The sequence below is a fragment of the Ranitomeya variabilis genome, chromosome 2 (assembly GCF_051348905.1).
Source record: "Ranitomeya variabilis isolate aRanVar5 chromosome 2, aRanVar5.hap1, whole genome shotgun sequence".
In the NCBI taxonomy this organism is placed as follows: Eukaryota; Metazoa; Chordata; class Amphibia; order Anura; family Dendrobatidae; genus Ranitomeya; species Ranitomeya variabilis.
The window spans coordinates 463,727,445-463,749,797 of NC_135233.1; the positions used below are offsets into that span (position 1 = coordinate 463,727,445).

General features: G+C 50.7%; 1 long non-coding RNA gene across 1 annotated transcript in view; it reads left to right on the forward strand.

The window, feature by feature from the left end:
• The first annotated feature begins 1,980 nt into the window (after positions 1-1,980).
• The window catches only part of LOC143806714 (uncharacterized), a 50,664-nt gene continuing 30,291 nt past the window's right edge, over positions 1,981-22,353 (forward strand). The window contains exons 1-3 of the long non-coding RNA XR_013221550.1: positions 1,981-2,360; positions 18,334-18,427; positions 19,285-19,636. This is a non-coding gene — a long non-coding RNA (uncharacterized LOC143806714). The remainder of the gene's footprint in view (positions 2,361-18,333; positions 18,428-19,284; positions 19,637-22,353) is intronic.

Consider the following 22,353-nt stretch of genomic DNA (forward strand, 5'->3'; position numbering starts at 1 on the left):
AGGGGCAGAACGCTGGACACGCTGGGGCAGAGGAGATGCTGGACACGGGCAGAATGCTGGACAAAGGGGCAGAAAGCTGGACACGGGCAGAGGAGATGCTGGCAAAGGGGCAGAATGCTGGACAAAGGGGCAGAAAGCTGGACACGGGCACAGGAGATGCTGGACAAAGCGGCAGAATGCTGGACAAAGGGGCAGAAAGCTGGACAAAGGGGCACAGGAGATGCTGGACAAAGGGGCAGAAAGCTGCACACAGGGGGCAGAGGAGATGCAGGGCAGAGGAGATGCTGGACAAAGGGGCAGAATGCTGGACACGCTGGGGTAGAGGAGATGCTGGACACGGGCAGAATGCTGGACAAAGGGGCAGAAAGCTGGACACAGGGGCACAGGAGATGCTGGACAAAGGGGCAGAATGCTGGACAAAGGGGCAGAGGAGATGCTGGGCAGAGGAGATGCTGGACAAAGGGGCAGAATGCTGGACACGCTGGGGCAGAGGAGATGCTGGACACGGGCAGAATGCTGGACAAAGGGGCAGAAAGCTGGACACGGGCAGAGGAGATGCTGGACAAAGGGGCAGAATGCTGGACAAAGGGGCAGAAAGCTGGACACAGGGGCACAGGAGATGCTGGACAAAGGGGCAGAATGCTGGACAAAGGGGCAGAAAGCTGGACACGGGCACAGGAGATGCTGGACAAAGGGGCAGAATGCTGGACAAAGGGGCTGAAAGCTGGACACGGGCACAGGAGATGCTGGACAAAGGGGCAGAAAGCTGGACACAGGGGCACAGGAGATGCTGGACAAAGGGGCAGAAAGCTGGACACAGGGGGCAGAGGAGATGCAGGGCAGAGGAGATGCTGGACAAAGGGGCAGAATGCTGGACACGCTGGGGTAGAGGAGATGCTGGACACGGGCAGAATGCTGGACAAAGGGGCAGAAAGCTGGACACAGGGGCACAGGAGATGCTGGACAAAGGGGCAGAATGCTGGACAAAGGGGCAGAGGAGATGCGGGGCAGAGGAGATGCTGGACAAAGGGGCAGAATGCTGGACACCCTGGGGCAGAGGAGATGCTGGACACGGGCAGAATGCTGGACAAAGGGGCAGAAAGCTGGACACGGGCAGAGGAGATGCTGGACAAAGGGGCAGAATGCTGGACAAAGGGGCAGAAAGCTGGACACAGGGGCACAGGCGATGCTGGACAAAGGGGCAGAATGCTGGACAAAGGGGCAGAAAGCTGGATACGGGCACAGGAGATGCTGGACAAAGGGGCAGAAAGCTGGACACAGGGGCACAGGAGATGCTGGACAAAGGGGCAGAATGCTGGAAAAAGGGGGCAGAGGAGATGCGGGGCAGAGGAGATGCTGGACAAAGGGGCAGAATGCTGGACACGCTGGGGCAGAGGAGATGCTGGACATGGGCAGAATGCTGGACAAAGGGGCAGAAAGCTGGACACGGGCAGAGGAGATGCTGGACAAAGGGGCAGAATGCTGGACAAAGGGGCAGAAAGCTGGACACGGGCACAGGAGATGCTGGACACAGGGGCAGAATGCTGGACACAGGGGCAGAGGAGATGCTGGACAAAGGGGCAGAGGAGATTCTGGACAAAGGGGCAGAATGCTGGACAAAGGGGCAGTATGCTGGACAAAGGGGCAGTATGCTGGACACAGGGGCAGTATGCTGGACACAGGGGCAGTATGCTGGACACGGGCAGTATGCTGGACAAAGAGGCAGAAAGCTGGACACGGGGGCAGAAAGCTGGACACGGGGGCAGAACGCTGGACACGGGGGCAGAACGCTGGACACGGGGACATAACGCTGGACACGGGGGCAGAACGCTGGACACGGGGTATGATTGGAGACACGGGGCAGGATGAAAGACATGGGGGCATGACTGGAGACAGATGGGGCAGGATTGGAGACAGATGGGGCAGAATTGGAGACAGATCGTGCAGGATCATGGGTCAGGATGGGGACATCATATGGGGCAGAATGGATACTCATGAGGGCAGGATGGGAGAACATATGGCTGACGCCAGGAATGAGACACACGGTGGCCAGGATGGGGAATATTATTACCATAGGGACTAATTTAGGGATATTATTACTGCAGTGATGTATTTATTTTATTTTTTGAGGACACTGTTGTAAATGGCGGGGCGGTCCTGTTACTGTGTAGAGTGACACTATGTCGCCTCTTTTTTTTCATGTGGTGTAATGTAGAAGTTGGGAAAAATTAAGTAATGTGTTCTACAAGCGGAGCTCGAGATAACTGTGTTATTTCCTGCAGAGATGAGCCCTGGCTGGATGAAGTGATGGCGGTCTGTGCTGGATGAAAGATGAAGGACTTCACCTAAAGACGTCACTGGTGAGTCAGTGTTACCTATACACTGACACTATACACTGTATACTATATACAGAGGTCCTGTATATAATGTCACCAGCGATCACTGTATTATCTGTACACAGACACTGCATACTAAGTACAGATCTCCTGTGAATACTGGCACTTATGGTGATAGTATGGTGCTTTTTTTAATTACTGATCAAAATTGTAGTATTCAGTCACTATGTGGTGGTAATATGGTGTCTGGTCATGGTGCGGTGGTATTTGTTCCTTGTATGTTATATTATTCAGTCACTGGAGGTAATATGTGGTCTGGACATGGTGTTGCGGTATTTGTTCCTTGTATGTGATATTATTGGTCCTTTTAAAAATTGAAAAATAAATAAATCTTTATTTTTATATAGCGCTAACATATTCCGCAGCGCTTTACAGTTTTGCACACATCATCATAAATAAAAATATTCCTAAATTGTATTGCTTATTTTAACAAATATTTAATAGGTTACAGTAGAGTAGGGCCCAGCCAAAAGTGTCTACCGTGTTATGGTGGCGGCTTAAAAAATCTTTTGGCCAAAACAAAAGCTGTCGGCTATATGTGTGATCTGGTGATGGGAACGGTTAATGTGTGATAGGTGAGAAGTGGAGTTTTTCCAAGAGAGAGCGGTGGGACTGTGGACAGTTTGAGGGGTGGAGCGTGGAGGCGGGGCTGGGGTGGAGCCTGGGCGGAGTCTCAAGGGGGCCCCGAAAATTTTGCCAGTATGGGGCCCCGAAATTTCTAGTGGCAGCCCTGACTGCATGAGCCCCACACAGCCTCCCCATATACACTGAATGAGCCAAGCACAGCCTCCCTATATACAGCATGAGCCCCACACAGCCTCCCTATATACACTGCATGAGCCTCACACAGCCTCCCTATATACTGCATGAGCCCCACACAGCCTCCCTATATACACTGCATGAGCTCCACACAGCCTCCCTATATACACTGCATGAGCCCCACACAGCCTCCCTATATACTGCATGAGCCCCATACAGCCTCCCTATATACTGCATGAGCCCCACACAGCCTCCCTATATACAATGCATGAGCCTCACACAGCGTCCCTATATACTGCATGAGCCCCACACAGCCTCCCTATATACACTGCATGAGCCTCACACAGCCTCCCTATATACACTGCATGAGCCTCACACAGCGTCCCTATATACTGCATGAGCCCCATACAGCCTCCCTATATACTGCATGAGCCCCACACAGCCTCCCTATATACAATGCATGAGCCTCACACAGCGTCCATATATACTGCATGAGCCCCACACAGCCTCCCTATATACACTGCATGAGCCTCACACAGCCTCCCTATATACACTGCATGAGCCCCACACAGCCTCCCTATATACAGCATGAGCCCCACACAGCCTCCCTATATACACTGCATGAGCTCCACACAGCCTCCCTATATACTGCATGAGCCCCACACAGCCTCCCTGTATACACTGCATGAGCCAAACACAGCCTCCCTATATACTGCATGAGCCCCACACAGCCTCCCTCTATACACTGCATGAGCCCCACACAGCCTCCCTATATACACTGCATGAGCCACACATAGCCTCCCTATATACACTGCATGAGCCCCACACAGCCTCCCTATATACACTGCATGAGCCTCACACAGCCTCCCTATATACTGCATGAGCCCCACACAGCCTCCCTATAAACACTGCATGAGCCCCACACAGCCTCCCTATATACACTGCATGAGCCAAACACAGCCTCCTATATACTCTGCATGAGCCAAACACAGCCTCCCTATATACTGCATGATCCCCACACAGCCTCCCTATATACGGCATGAGCCTCACACAGCCTCCCTATATACAGCATGAGCCGCACACAGCCTCCCTATATACACTGCATGAGCCCCACACTGCCTCCCTATAAACAGCATGAGCCCCACACAGCCTCCGTATATACACTGCATGAGCCAAACACAGCCTCCCTATATACACTGCATGAGCCAAACACAGCCTCCATTTATAATGCATGAGCCCCACACAGCCTCCCTATATACAGAATGAGCCCCACACAGCCTCACTATATACACTGCATGCGCCTCACACAGCATCCCTATATACTGCATGAGCCCCACACAGCCTCCCTATATACAGCATGAGCCCCACACAGCCTCCCTATATACACGGCATGAGCCCCACACAGCCTCACTATATACACTGCATGCGCCTCACACAGCATCCCTATATACTGCATGAGCCCCACACAGCCTCCCTATATACTGCATGAGCCCCACACAGCCTCCCTATATACAGCATGAGCCCCACACAGCCTCCCTATATACACGGCATGAGCCCCACACAGCCTCACTATATACACTGCATGCGCCTCACACAGCATCCCTATATACTGCATGAGCCCCACACAGCCTCCCTATAAACACTGCATGAGCCCCACACAGCCTCCCTCTATACACTGCATGAGCCCCACATAGCCTCCCTATATACACTGCATGAGCCCTACACAGCCTCCCTATATACACTGCATGAGCCTCACACAGCGTCCCTACATAGTGCATGAGCCCCACACAGCCTCCCTATATACTGCATGAGCTACACACAGCCTCCCTATATACACTGCATGAGCCAAACACAGCCTCCTATATACTCTGCATGAGCCAAACACAGCCTCCCTATATACTGCATGATCCCCACACAGCCTCCCTATATACGGCATGAGCCTCACACAGCCTCCCTATATACAGCATGAGCCGCACACAGCCTCCCTATATACACTGCATGAGCCTCACACAGCGTCCCTATATACTGCATGAGCCACACACAGCGTCCCTATATACTGCATGAGCCCCACACAGCCTCCCTATATACTGCATGAGCCCCACACAGCCTCCCTATATACAGCATGAGCCCCACACAGCCTCCCTATATACACGGCATGAGCCCCACACAGCCTCACTATATACACTGCATGCGCCTCACACAGCATCCCTATATACTGCATGAGCCCCACACCGCCTCCCTATATACTGCATGAGCCCCACACAGCCTCCCTATATACAGCATGAGCCCCACACAGCCTCCCTATATACACGGCATGAGCCCCACACAGCCTCACTATATACACTGCATGCGCCTCACACAGCATCCCTATATACTGCATGAGCCCCACACAGCCTCCCTATAAACACTGCATGAGCCCCACACAGCCTCCCTCTATACACTGCATGAGCCCCACATAGCCTCCCTATATACACTGCATGAGCCCTACACAGCCTCCCTATATACACTGCATGAGCCTCACACAGCGTCCCTACATAGTGCATGAGCCCCACACAGCCTCCCTATATACTGCATGAGCTACACACAGCCTCCCTATATACACTGCATGAGCCAAACACAGCCTCCTATATACTCTGCATGAGCCAAACACAGCCTCCCTATATACTGCATGATCCCTGTTGTGATTTTGCTTTTTGCTCCCTCTAGTGGTCATTAGTGATTTGACTCTGGAGCTTCTGTTTTTTCCTTTGTCCTCACCTGGGCCGTTAGTTCAGGGGCGTTGCTATATAAGCTCCCTGGACCTTCAGTTCAATGCCTGGCATCGTTGAAATCAGAGCTAATCTGTTGTGCTCTTGTCCTATGATCCTGGTTCCTGTATTTCAAGCTAAGTCTGCTTCCTTGCTTTTTGCTTTTGTTTTGTTTGGTATTTTTGTCCAGCTTGTTCCAATCTGTATCCTGACCTTTGCTGGAAGCTCTAGGGGGCTGGTGTTCTCCCCCCGGACCGTTAGACGGTTCGGGGGTTCTTGAATCTCCAGCGTGGATTTTTATAGGGTTTTTGTTGACCAGATAAGTTATCTTGCTATATTCTGCTATTAGTAAGCTGGCCTCTTTTGCTGAACCTGGTTCATTTCTGTGTTTGTCATTTCCTCTTACCTCACCGTTATTATTTGTGGGGGGCTTGTATCTTGCTTTGGGGTCCCTTTCTCTGGAGGCAAGAGAGGTCTTTGTTTTCTTCTCCTAGGGGTAGTGAGATTCTCCGGCTGGCGCGAGTCATCTAGCGATCACCGTAGGCATGATCCCCGGCTACTTCTAGTGTTGGCGTTAGGAGTAGCTATTTGGTCAACCCAGTTACCACAGCCCTATGAGCTGGATTTTTGTATCTCGCAGACTTACACGTTCCTCTGAGACCCTGTCCACTGGGGTCATAACAGATCCCCACACAGCCTCCCTATATACGGCATGAGCCTCACACAGCCTCCCTATATACAGCATGAGCCGCACACAGCCTCCCTATATACACTGCATGAGCCTCACACAGCGTCCCTATATACTGCATGAGCCACACACAGCGTCCCTATATACTGCATGAGCCCCACACAGCCTCCCTATATACTGCATGAGCTCCACACAGCATCCCTATATACAATGCATGAGCCAAACACAGCCTCCCTATATACGGCATGAGCCCCACACAGCCTCCCTATAAACACTGCATGAGCCCCACACAGCCTCCCTATATAATGCATCAGCCACACACAGCCTCCCTATATAATGCATGAGCCCCACACAGCCTCCCTATATACAGCATGAGCCCCACACAGCCTAACTATATACACTGCATGAGCCCCACACAGCCTCCCTATAAACAGCATGAGCCACACACAGCCTCCCTATATACACTGCATGAGCCACACACAGCCTTCCTATATAATGCATGAGCCCCACGCAGCTTCCCTATATACACTGCATGAGCCCCACACATCCTCTCTATATACACTGCATGAGCCTCACACAGCCTCCATATATACACTGCATGAGCCAAATACAGCCTCCCTATATACTGCATGAGCCCCACTCAGCCTCCCTATAAACACTGCATGAGCCCCACGCAGCCTCCCTATATACACTGCATGAGCCCCACACAGCCTCCCTATATACACTACATGAGCCTCACAGTCTTCCTATATATACTGCATGAGCCCCAAATAGCCTCCCTATATACACTGCATGAGCCCCACACAGCCTCCCTATATACACTGCATGAGCCAAACACAGCCTCCCTATATACGCTGCATGAGCCAAACACAGCCTCCCTATATACACTGCATGAGCCAAACACAGCCTCCCTATATACACTGCATGAGCCACACAGCCTCCTATATGCACTGCATGACCCAAATACAGCCTCCCTATATACTGCATGAGCCCCACTCAGCCTCCCTATAAACACTGCATGAGCCCCACACAGCCTCCCTATATACACTGCATGAGCCCCACACAGCCTCCCTATATACACTGCATGAGCCTCACACAGCCTCCCTATATACACTGCATGAGCCTCACTCAGCCTCCCTATATACACTGCATGAGCCAAACACAGCCTCCCTATATACACTGCATGAGCCAAACACAGCCTCCCTATATAATGCATGAGCCCCACACAGCCTCCCTATATACACTGCATGATTCAAACACAGCCTCCCTATATACACTGCATGAGCCAAACACAGCCTCCCTATATAATGCATGAGCCCCACACAGCCTCCGTATATACAGCATGAGCCCCACACAGCCTCCCTATATACACGGCATGAGCCCCACACAGCCTCACTATATACACTGCATGCGCCTCACACAGCCTCCCTATATACTGCATGAGCCCCACACAGCCTCCCTATATACACTGCATGATCCCCACACAGCCTCCCTATATACACTGCATGAGCTCCACACAGCCACCCTATATACAGCATGAGCTCCACACAGCATCCCTATATACAATGCATGAGCCAAACACAGCCTCCCTATATACTGCATGAGCCCCACACAGCCTCCCTATAAACACTGCATGAGCCCCACACAGCCTCGCTCTATACACTGCATGAGCCCCACACAGCCTCCCTATATACACTGCATGAGCCTCACACAGCCTCCCTATATACTGCATGAGCCCCACACAGCCTCCCTATAAACACTGCATGAGCCCCACACAGCCTCGCTATATACACTGCATGAGCCAAACACAGCCTCCCTATATACTGCATGATCCCCACACAGCCTCCCTATATACGGCATGAGCCTCACACAGCCTCCCTATATACAGCATGAGCCGCACGCAGCCTCCCTATATACACTGCATGAGCCTCACACAGCGTCCCTATATACTGCATGAGCCCCACACAGCCTCCCTATATACTGGATGAGCTCCACACAGCATCACTATATACAATGCATGAGCCAAACACAGCCTCCCTATATACGGCATGAGCCCCACACAGCCTCCCTATAAACACTGCATGAGCCCCACACAGCCTCCCTATATAATGCATGAGCCACACACAGCCTCCTTATATACACTGCATGAGCCTCACTCAGCCTCCCTATATACACTGCATGAGCCAAACACAGCCTCCCTATATACACTGCATGAGCCAAACACAGCCTCCCTATATAATGCATGAGCCCCACACAGCCTCCCTATATACACTGCATGAGCCTCACACAGCCTCCCTATATACTGCATGAGCCCCACACAGCCTCCCTATAAACACTGCATGAGCCCCACACAGCCTCCCTATATACACTGCATGAGCCAAACACAGCCTCCCTATATACTGCATGATCCCCACACAGCCTCCCTATATACGGCATGAGCCTCACACAGCCTCCCTATATACAGCATGAGCCGCACGCAGCCTCCCTATATACACTGCATGAGCCCCACACAGCCTCCCTATATACTGGATGAGCTCCACACAGCATCCCTATATACAATGCATGAGCCAAACACAGCCTCCCTATATACGGCATGAGCCCCACACAGCCTCCCTATAAACACTGCATGAGCCCCACACAGCCTCCCTATATAATGCATGAGCCACACACAGCCTCCCTATATACACTGCATGAGCCTCACTCAGCCTCCCTATATACACTGCATGAGCCAAACACAGCCTCCCTATATACACTGCATGAGCCAAACACAGCCTCCCTATATAATGCATGAGCCCCACACAGCCTCCCTATATACACTGCATGATTCAAACACAGCCTCCCTATATACACTGCATGAGCCAAACACAGCCTCCCTATATAATGCATGAGCCCCACACAGCCTCCCTATATACAGCATGAGCCCCACACAGCCTCCCTATATACACGGCATGAGCCCCACACAGCCTCACTATATACACTGCATGCGCCTCACACAGCCTCCCTATATACTGCATGAGCCCCACACAGCCTCCCTATATACACTGCATGATCCCCACACAGCCTCCCTATATACACTGCATGAGCTCCACACAGCCACCCTATATACAGCATGAGCTCCACACAGCATCCCTATATACAATGCATGAGCCAAACACAGCCTCCCTATATACTGCATGAGCCCCACACAGCCTCCCTATAAACACTGCATGAGCCCCACACAGCCTCCCTCTATACACTGCATGAGCCCCACACAGCCTCCCTATATACACTGCATGAGCCTCACACAGCCTCCCTATATACTGCATGAGCCCCACACAGCCTCCCTATAAACACTGCATGAGCCCCACACAGCCTCCCTATGTACACTGCATGAGCCAAACACAGCCTCCCTATATACTGCATGATCCCCACACAGCCTCCCTATATACGGCATGAGCCTCACACAGCCTCCCTATATACAGCATGAGCCGCACGCAGCCTCCCTATATACACTGCATGAGCCTCACACAGCGTCCCTATATACTGCATGAGCCCCACACAGCCTCCCTATATACTGGATGAGCTCCACACAGCATCCCTATATACAATGCATGAGCCAAACACAGCCTCTCTATATGCGGCATGAGCCCCACAAAGCCTCCCTATAAACACTGCATGAGCCCCACACAGCCTCCCTATATGATGCATGAGCCACACACAGCCTCCCTATATAATGCATGAGCCCCACACTGCCTCCCTATAAACAGCATGAGCCCCACACAGCCTCCGTATATACACTGCATGAGCCACACACAGCCTCCCTATGTACTGCATGAGCCACACACAGCCTCCCTATATACACTGCATGAGCCACACACAGCCTTCCTATATAATGCATGAGCCCCACGCAGCCTCCCTATATACACTGCATGAGCCCCACACAGCCTCTCTATATACACTGCATGAGCCTCACACAGCATACCTATACTGCATGAGCCCCACACAACCTCCCTATATACACTGCATGAGCCAAATACAGCCTCCCTATATACTGCATGAGCCCCACTCAGCCTCCCTATAAACACTGCATGAGCCCCACACAGCCTCCCTATATACACTGCATGAGCCTCACACAGTCTTCCTATATACACTGCATGAGCCCCAAATAGCCTCCCGATATACACTGCATGAGCCCCACACAGCCTCCCTATATACACTGCATGAGCCCCACACAGCCTCCCTATATACACTGCATGAGCCAAACACAGCCTCCCTATATACACTGCATGAGCCAAACACAGCCTCCCTATATACACTGCATGAGCCAAACACAGCCTCCCTATATACACTGCATGAGCCACACAGCCTCCTATATGCACTGCATGAGCCAAACACAGCCTCCCTATATAATGCATGAGCCCCACACAGCCTCCCTATATACACTGCATGATTCAAACACAGCCTCCCTATATACACTGCATGAGCCAAACACAGCCTCCCTTTATAATGCATGAGCCCCACACAGCCTCCCTATATACAGCATGAGCCCCACACAGCCTCCCTATATACACTGCATGAGCCCCACACAGCCTCCCTATATACACGGCATGAGCCCCACACAGCCTCACTATATACACTGCATGCGCCTCACACAGCATCCCTATATACTGCATGAGCCCCACACAGCCTCCCTATATACTGCATGAGCCCCACACAGCCTCCCTATATACAGCATGAGCCCCACACAGCCTCCCTATATACACGGCATGAGCCCCACACAGCCTCACTATATACACTGCATGCGCCTCACACAGCATCCCTATATACTGCATGAGCCCCACACAGCCTCCCTATAAACACTGCATGAGCCCCACACAGCCTCCCTCTATACACTGCATGAGCCCCACATAGCCTCCCTATATACACTGCATGAGCCGCACACAGCCTCCCTATATACACTGCATGAGCCAAACACAGCCTCCTATATACTCTGCATGAGCCAAACACAGCCTCCCTATATACTGCATGATCCCCACACAGCCTCCCTATATACGGCATGAGCCTCACACAGCCTCCCTATATACAGCATGAGCCGCACACAGCCTCCCTATATACACTGCATGAGCCTCACACAGCATCCCTATATACTGCATGAGCCACACACAGCGTCCCTATATACTGCATGAGCCCCACACAGCCTCCCTATATACTGCATGAGCTCCACACAGCCTCCCTATATACACTGCATGAGCTCCACACATCCTCCCTATATAATGCATGAGCCACACACAGCCTCCCTATATAATGCATGAGCCCCACACAGCCTCCCTATATACACTGCATGAGCCCCACACAGCCTCCCTATAAACAGCATGAGCCACACACAGCCTCCCTATATACACTGCATGAGCCACACACAGCCTTCCTATATATGGCATGAGCCCCACACAGCCTCCCTATAAACACTGCATGAGCCCCACACAGCCTCACTATATAATGCATGAGCCACACACAGCCTCCCTATATAATGCATGAGCCCCACACAGCCTCCCTATATACACTGCATGAGCCCCACACAGCCTCCCTATAAACAGCATGAGCCACACACAGCCTCCCTATATACACTGCATGAGCCACACACAGCCTTCCTATATAATGCATGAGCCCCACGCAGCCTCCCTATATACACTGCATGAGCCCCACACAGCCTCTCTATATACACTGCATGAGCCTCACACAGCCTCCATATATACACTGCATGAGCCAAATACAGCCTCCCTATATACTGCATGAGCCCCACTCAGCCTCCATATAAACACTGCATGAGCCCCACGCAGCCTCCCTATATACACTGCATGAGCCCCACACAGCCTCCCTATATACACTGCATGAGCCAAACACAGCCTCCCTATATACGCTGCATGAGCCTCACACAGCCTCCCTATATACACTGCATGAGCCACACAGCCTCCATATATACACTGCATGACCCAAATACAGCCTCCCTATATACTGCATGAGCCCCACTCAGCCTCCCTATAAACACTGCATGAGCCTCACTCAGCCTCCCTATATACACTGCATGAGCCTCACACAGACTTCCTATATACACTGCATGAGCCTCACACAGCCTCCCTATATACACTGCATGAGCCTCACTCAGCCTCCCTATATACTGCATGAGCCCCACTCAGCCTCCCTATAAACACTGCATGAGCCTCACTCAGCCTCCCTATATACACTGCATGAGCCCCACACAGCCTCCCTATATACACTGCATGAGCCAAACACAGCCTCCCTATATAATGCATGAGCCCCACACAGCCTCCCTATATACAGCATGAGCCCCACACAGCCTCCCTATATACACTGCATGAGCCTCACTCAGCCTCCCTATATACTGCATGAGCCCCACTCAGCCTCCCTATAAACACTGCATGAGCCTCACTCAGCCTCCCTATATACACTGCATGAGCCCCACACAGCCTCCCTATATACACTGCATGAGCCAAACACAGCCTCCCTATATAATGCATGAGCCCCACACAGCCTCCCTATATACAGCATGAGCCCCACACAGCCTCCCTATATACACGGCATGAGCCACACACAGCCTCCCTATATACTGCATGAGCCCCACACAGCCTCCCTATATATACTGCATGAGCCCCACGCAGCCTCCCTATATACGATACGATACGATACACTTTATTGATCCCGTGGGAAATTATGGTATCACAGCAGCACAACTTACATCATAAGAATCATAAAATGAATTACTTAATGGACATGACAGTTTGTTGACAGAAGGAAATTATACATTAGAATAGGACATACACCGCGGGTGAACTGAAAAGTAGAAGGAATAAAGTAGACATTCACTTTGATGATGATATACAGCATGAGCCTCACACAGCCTCCCTATATACTGCATGAGCCACACACAGCCTCCCTATATACAATGCATGAGCCCCACACAGCCTCCCTATATAATGCATGAGCCCCACACAGCCTTCCTATGTACACTGCATGAGCCAAACACAGCCTCCCTATAAACAGCATGAGCCCCACACAGCCTAACTATATACACTGCATGAGCCTCACACAGCCTCCCTATAAACAGCATGAGCCCCACACAGCCTCCGTATATACACTGCATGAGCCACACACAGCCTCCCTATATACTGCATGAGCCACACACAGCCTCCCTATATACTGTATGAGCCACACAGCCTCCCTATATAATGCATGAGCCACACACAGCCTCCCTATATAATGCATGAGCCCCATGCAGCCTCCCTATATACACTGCATGAGCCCCACACAGCCTCTGTATATACACTGCATGAGCCTCACACAGCGTCCCTATATACTGCATGAGCCCCACACAGCCTCCCTATAAACACTGCATGAGCCCCACTCAGCCTCCCTATATACAGCATGAGCCCCACACAGCATCCCTATATACTGCATGAGCCCCACACAGCCTCCCTATATACACTGCATGAGCCCCACACAGCCTCCCTATATACACTGCATGAGCCAAACACAGACTCCCTATATACAATGCATGAGCCAAATACAGCCTCCCTATATACTGCATGAGCCCCACTCAGCCTCCCTATAAACACTGCATGAGCCCCACTCAGCCTCCCTATATACACTGCATGAGCCCCACACAGCCTCCCTATATACTGCATGAGCTACACACAGCCTCCCTATATAATGCATGAGCCCCACGCAGCCTCCCTATATACACTGCATGAAACCCACACAGCCTCCCTATATACACTGCATGAGCTTCACACAGTCTTACTATATACACTGCATGAGCCAAACACAGCCTCCCTATATACACTGCATGAGCCAAACACAGCCTCCCTATATACTGCATGAGCCCCACACAGCCTCCCTATAAACACTGCATGAGCCCCACACAGCCTCCCTATATAATGCATGAGCCCCACACAGCCTTCCTATGTACACTGCATGAGCCAAACACAGCCTCCCTATAAACAGCATGAGCCCCACACAGCCTAACTATATACACTGCATGAGCCTCACACAGCCTCCCTATAAACAGTATGAGCCCCACACAGCCTCCGTATATACACTGCATGAGCCACACAGCCTCCCTATATACTGCATGAGCCACACACAGCCTCCCTATATAATGCATGAGCCACACACAGCCTCCCTATATAATGCATGAGCCCCATGCAGCCTCCCTATATACACTGCATGAGCCCCACACAGCCTCTGTATATACACTGCGTGAGCCTCACACAGCGTCCCTATATACTGCATGAGCCCCACACAGCCTCCCTATAAACACTGCATGAGCCCCACTCAGCCTCCCTATATACAGCATGAGCCCCACACAGCATCCCTATATACTGCATGAGCCCCACACAGCCTCCCTATATACACTGCATGAGCCCCACACAGCCTCCCTATATACACTGCATGAGCCAAACACAGACTCCCTATATACAATGCATGAGCCAAATACAGCCTCCCTATATACTGCATGAGCCCCACTCAGCCTCCCTATATACACTGCATGAGCCCCACACAGCCTCCCTATATAATGCATGAGCCCCACGCAGCCTCCCTATATACACTGCATGAGACCCACACAGCCTCCCTATATACACTGCATGAGCCTCACACAGTCTTACTATATACACTGCATGAGCCCCAAATAGCCTTCCTATATACACTGCATGAGCCAAACACAGCCTCCCTATATACACTGCATGAGCCGAACACAGCCTCCCTATATACACTGCATGAGCCACACAGCCTCCCTATATACACTGCATGACCCAAATACAGCCTCCCTATATACTGCATGAGCCCCACTCAGCCTCCCTATAAACACTGCATGAGCCCCACACAGCCTCTCTATATACACTGCATGAGCCTCACACAGACTTCCTATATACACTGCATGAGCCCCAAATAGCCTCCCTATATACACTGCATGAGCCAAACACAGCCTCCCTATATACACTGCATTAGGCTACGTTCACATTTGCGGCCAACCCCGCAGCGTCGGGCGCCGCAGCGGCGCCGCATGCGTCATGCGCCCCTATATTTAACATGGGGGCGCATGGACATGCGGCGCACTTGCGTTTTGCGCCGCATGCGTCGCTGCGGCGCCCGCGTCGGGGCGCAGAGGACGCAGCAAGTTGCATTTTTGCTGCGTCCAAATTCAATGAAAAAAACGACGCATGCGGCGCAAAACGCAGCGTTGTGCATGCGTTTTGCTGCGTTTTTGTTTGCGTTGTGCGCTGCGGCGCCGACGCTGCGGCGCACAACGCAAATGTGAACGTAGCCTTAGCCAAACACAGCCTCCCTATATACACTGCATGAGTCAAACACAGCCTCCCTATATACACTGCATGAGCCAAACACAGCCTCCCTATATAATGCATGAGCCCCACACAGCCTCCATATATACAGCATGAGCCCCACACAGCCTCCCTATATACACTGCATGAGCCCCACACAGCCTCCCTATATACACTGCATGAGCCCCACACAGCCTCACTATATACACTGCATGAGCCAAACACAGCCTCCCTATATAATGGATGAGCCCCACACAGCCTCCCTATATACACTGCATGAGCCCCACACAGCCTCCCTATGTACACTGCATGAGCCCCACACAGCCTCCCTATATACAGCATGAGCAACACACAGCCTCCCTATACACTGCATAAGCCAAACACAGCCTCCCTATATACACTGCATGAGCCAAACACAGCCTCCCTATATACACTGCATGAGCCCCACACAGCCTCCATATATACAGCTTGAGCCAAACACAGCCTCCCTATATAATGCATGAGCCCCACACAGCCTCCCTATATACTGCATGAGCCCCACACAGCCTCCCTATATACTGCATGAGCCACACACAGCCTCTCTATATACAGCATGAGCCCCACACAGCCTCCATATATACTGCATGAGCCCCACACAGCCTCCCTATATACTGCATGAGCCCCACACAGCCTCCCCATATACAGCATGAGCCTCACACAGCCTCCCTATATACACTGCATGAGCCCCACACAGCCTCCCTATATACAGCATGAGCCCCACACAGCCTCCCCATATACAGCATGAGCCTCACACAGCCTCCCTATATACTGCATGAGCCCCACACAGCCTCCCTATATACTGCATGAGCCACACACAGCCTCTCTATATACAGCATGAGCCCCACACAGCCTCCATATATACTGCATGAGCCCCACACAGCCTCCCTATATACTGCATGAGCCCCACACAGCCTCCCCATATACAGCATGAGCCCCACACAGCCTCCCTATATACAGCATGAGCCCCACACAGCCTCCCTATATACTGCATGAGCCCCACACAGCTTCCCTATATACTGCATGAGCTCCACACAGCCTCCCTATATACACTGCATGAGCCAAACACAGCCTCCTATATACACTGCATGAGCCCCAATAAGTCTCCCTATATACACTGCATGAGCCCCATACAGACTCCCTATATACACTGCATGTCTCCCCCATAGCCTCCCCATGTGCAGTATGTCGCCCCTATGTCACCACTGTCACCCCCGTGTGCTCTGGTCTCCACAGGGTCAGCTTGTCTTCTGAAGCGTCAGCGTACAGGACGCCATTTAGTGACATCATCACGCTGAGACGTCAGACGCTGAGGAAGAATGATGGGGGAGAAAGCATCAGCTGACACTCCCTCCTCCAACTTGCTTTCATCTGTATCGGCTCTCAGCAGATTCCGATACAGTGGAACTTGCTGGAGAGGCCCTGTGGCAGTGATACAGTTAGAAGTACTACAGCCTTGCAGCCCTGGGGTCCTGGGTTCAAATCCCACCAAGGACAACATCTGCAAGGAGTTTGTATGTTCTCCCTGTGTTTGCGTGGGTTTCCTCCAGGTTCTCCGGTTTCCTCCCATATTCCATAAACATACTGATAGAGATTCTAGATTGTGAGCCCCAATGGGGACAATGATGATAATGTCTGTAAAGCGCTGCGGAATATGTTAGCGCTATATAAAAATAAAAGACGTAGCCCCCCCCACTAGCTACTCTACTGGCTTAGCCTTATGCCTCCCATTCTGTATATGCGTTTTTCATTTTTATTGCCCAGATGTAGTACTTTGCATTTCTCCCCCATTCTGTTAGTTACTGATCCAGTGTATTTATATCTTTTTGAATCCTCTCTCTCTCTTCTCTAGTATTAGCTATCCCTCCTAGCTTTGTGTCATCAGCAAATTTAGTCAGTTTACCCTCAATTCCTTCATATAAATCATTGATAAAGATGTTGAAGAATACAGGGCCCAGGACAGAACCCTGTGGTACCCCACTTGAGACATTCTTCCAACTGGATGTACAGCCATTTACGACCATTCTTTGGATCTAATCACTAAACCAGTTATGAATCCACCTAACAGTTGCCTTGTCGTTTCCTTTGTGAAGCAGTGGACACCGCGTCTTGCAATATCTGCACAACACACTAGGACTGGTTACTTTTCCTTGCGGGAGTTTTCCCCAAATCCCACCATTTACCATTCTGTTCATTGAGGAAGTTTTGTTGGACCGAAACGTTTGGTTTTGTATGTATCTACCTTACAATTAATTATCTCACTTCAGCATTTGGTGTGTGCCAGGTTTAATGGAATAGATTGTACGGTTTGGGAACCTACCTGAGCACCATCTAACAGTTGTGCTAATGCTTTTCTATTGGGCGTATGGCAGTGACATTATCCACATCCGTTGCTTGGACGCTGAGGTCAGCTGCCAACTTCAGAAGACGACGACACACTGCAGAAGAGCGGGCAAAGGCGAGTAGGTGTGTTTATTGTCTTTTGTTTTATTTTTTTTATGTATTGCACATCAGCAGTGGAGGACGAATGGTGGTCATATACCATGATGGGGGGCATATAACAGTATGGGGGCAGCATATACCAGAATGGAGGGACATATATCAGGATGTAGGCATATAAACTATGATGGAGTAGCATATACCAGGATGGGGTGCATATACTAGGATGAAGGGATATATACCAGGATGGGTTACATATACCAGAATGGAGGGACATAGTTTATATGCCTACATCCTGATATAAGATGAAGGGACATAAACCAGGATGGAGTAGCATATACCAGGATGGGGTACATATACTAGAATGGAGGGACATATATCAGGATGGGGGGTATATACCAGGATGGAGGGATATACAGTACAGGTGCTTCTCACAAGATTAGAATATTATCAAAAAGTTAATTTATTTCAGTCCTTCAATACAAAAAGTGAAACTCATATTATATAGAGTCATTACATACAGAGTGTTTATTTATGTTAATGTTGATGATTATGGCTTATAGCCAATGAAAACCCAAAAGTCATTATCTTAGTAAATTAGAATACTTTATAACACTAGCTTGAAAAATGATTTTAAAATAAAACATGTTGGCCTACTGAAATGTATGTTCAGTAAATGCACTCAATACTTGGTCAGGGCTCCTTTTGCATCAATTACTGCATCAATGCGGAGTGGGATGGAAGCGATCAGCCTGTGGCACTGCTGGGGTGTTATGGAAGCCCAGGTTGCTTTGATAGCTTTGATAGCAGCCTTCTCTACGGGGATAAGTTCAGGTGAGTTTGCTGGCCAGTCAAGCACAGTGATACTGTTGTTTGTAAACCAGGTATTGGTACTTTTGGCAATGTGGACAGGTGCCAAGTTCTGCTGGAGGATGAAATCTCCATCTCCAAAAAGCTTGTCGGCATGAAGTGCTCTAAAATTTCCTGGAAGAAAACTGCACTGATTTTGGTCTTGATAAAACACAGTGGACCTACACCAGGAGATGATATGGCTCCCCAAACCATCACTGATGGTGGAACCTTCACACTAGACCTCAGCAGCTTGGATTGTGGCCTCTCCACTTTCTCCAGACTCTGGGACCTTGACTTCCAAATGAAACGCAAAATTTACTTTCATCTGAAAACAACACCTTGGACCACTGAGCAGCAGTCCAGTTCTTTTTCTCCTTGACCCAGGTAAGATGTTTCTGGCGTTGTCTATTGGTCATGAGTGGCTTGACACAAGGAATGTGACACTTGTAGCCCATGTCCTGGCAGGGGCTGTACTGAATAAGGTGCGCGCCTCTGACTGGGGAGCACATAGAGAGAGCAGCATTAAAATGATGTCAGTGCCAGTTCCCCCCTAGCATCACTGCCCCCTTAGTGATGCACTAATTAGGAGACCCCCAGCCGGCCAGTGCACTAGAGGGGAGGGGTCCTACGGCCACTCCTACAGGGGTTAAATCCAGGTGTCCGGCCGGGAACTTCCTCTTTTCCTCCCGGCGGACACCTGGAAGCTTTTGTCCCACCCTCCCTCCCTTTTAAGGGCTAATGGCGATACTAACCTGCGGGATAATGTAAATTTGTAAATTCTATTGCAATAATAATAAAAAAAAAAATGTATATACGTATGTTGATATATCTAACCTTAGTAATCTTTATTAAGTCAGAGCGGAAGAAGCAGAGGCAGAAGAGGGCAAAGGTCGTAACCGCTCGTTGGGCCTATTTCCCTGTCGATCACGGACAGGAGCTCGGCGTGAGCCGCTCGTTACGATATGTAATTGCCTTTCTCTGCTTATTTAATTAAGAAACTGTGACCGACCTGTTCAACCCACCTAGGACTGTGTGTGTTTCATTACTGGAGTGACGGAAGGGGGGAAGGCACTGGTTACGACACCCAGGTCTCCACAGTTTGGATACATCAATGTGTGGAGGCATTTGAAGCAATGGCTCCAGCAGCAGTCCACTCCTTGTCAATCTCCCCCAAATTTTTGAATGGCCTTTTAACGATCCGTTCAAGGCTGTGGTTATCCCGGTTGCTTGTGCACCTTTTTCTACCACACTTTTTCCTTCCACTCAACTGACTGCGGAGACCCGTGTGTCGTAACTAGTGCCTTCCCCCCTACCACCAATCCCGAAAAGACAACACGAACAGGCTCAGGTGGGTTGAACTAGTCGGTCACAGTTTATTAATTTAATAAGCAGGGAGGGGCAAATTACATTTCGCAACGGGCTCACAGCCGTGGGCCCAGTCTGCGACCGACAGGCGGCTAGCCAATGAGCGGCTACGAAGCTTCGCCCCTCCCTCCATTTCCGCTGTGACTTAAAAATAACAGTATTATTATCGTCAGCTTTAAATTTCGAGTAATAAAAACATTTTAAAGTCATAAACACAGTAGTAAATATGTAGGGGAGGGAGGGTGGGACAATTGCTTCCAGAGGGTCAGCCGGGGAGAAAGAGGAAGGAACTGACCCCGGCACCTGGATTTATCCCTTGTGGGTGTGGCCAGACGCCCCTTCCTCTCTCTTCCCGTTGGTCAGCTGGGCGTCCCAATTAGTGCATCACCTGGGGGAGTAGTGGGAGGGGGGAATTGGCACTGCACGGTGTTTCCTATTATCTACATCTATAAGGGGCTCCGCAGTCAGAGGCACATTCCCTATGCGGTACCGTGCCTGCCAGACTGCGGAGACCCGTGTCGTAACTAGTGCCTTCCCCCCTACCACCAATCCCGAAAAGACAACACGAACAGGCTCGGGTGGGTTGAACTAGTCGGTCACAGTTTATTAATTTAATAAGCAGGGAGGGGCAAATTACATTTCGCAACGGGCTCACAGCCGTGGGCCCAGTCTGCAACCGACAGGCGGCTAGCCAATGAGCGGCTACGAAGCTTCTCCCCTCCCTCCATTTCCGCCACGGAGGATCATGTGTACTACCTACACGTGACTCCGACCCCCCACCCTTCAGCCTTAGGGCCTGTTCGATACCGTCTTGTAGACCTGACAAAAATATATTGAGACCAATGTCTGTGAGATGAATGCCGTCGGGCCTCAGCAGTCCTGATTGGTCGCCTTCCAGTTGGTGGTGGCGAACCACGATGCCGAATTTTGATTTTACGAATCTTGCCATTCTCAGGTTGACCTTTTTTCTTGATTGTTCTAAGCCTCTTGGGTCCTTAGCCCCGTGCAAGACCGCACGCGGCACCATCTCCGACCACAACAATATCATATCGGGTAACAGGTGGAAGAAACGCTCGATATCAGCTGACATCGTTGAACTGAGGTCAATACATCTCCGTTTTCCCAGATCGTTGCCACCAGCGTGCAAGACTAGTATCACCGGCCCTTTGGCCCCTTTAGCGATGTCGATGACATCAGGGAAGATTTTTGGCCACTGTAAGCCTCTTATCCCTCTCCAGTTGACCACTACGTTCCTGAAGCCTAGATTCGCACCCCCGGGCCGATGTTCGGCCCGCTTCTTTGCCCAGTAGATGTATGAATGTCCAACCACCCAAACTGCAGTTTTTTTAGCGCCTGGAAAAAACAAGATATGTTACTTAAGCAGGTCGGGTCTTATGTATCTGGCGAAGCATGCGGATTTCCACCGACCCAAAGGCTGCACTTCAGCTTCGGGGATGCCGGCCTTAGCCGCCTCGGTGGCAACCCCTATACGGAAAGAATGTGTACCGTATTTCGACGGATCGACACTGACAGCTTCGAGACACCGATTAAAAATTGTGTGGAACTGGTATTTGGTAAGGGGAGAGCCATCTGCATGTGCCAGAAAGAATCTACCCGCGCGTTTGATTTCCGTGTATCTTTTTTACTACGTTTAGTGGGCATACGGGGCCATCCGACGACTTAACGAGGACCCACGTCCCTCTCCCGGCGGGGTCGCATTTGGATTTGCGCACCCT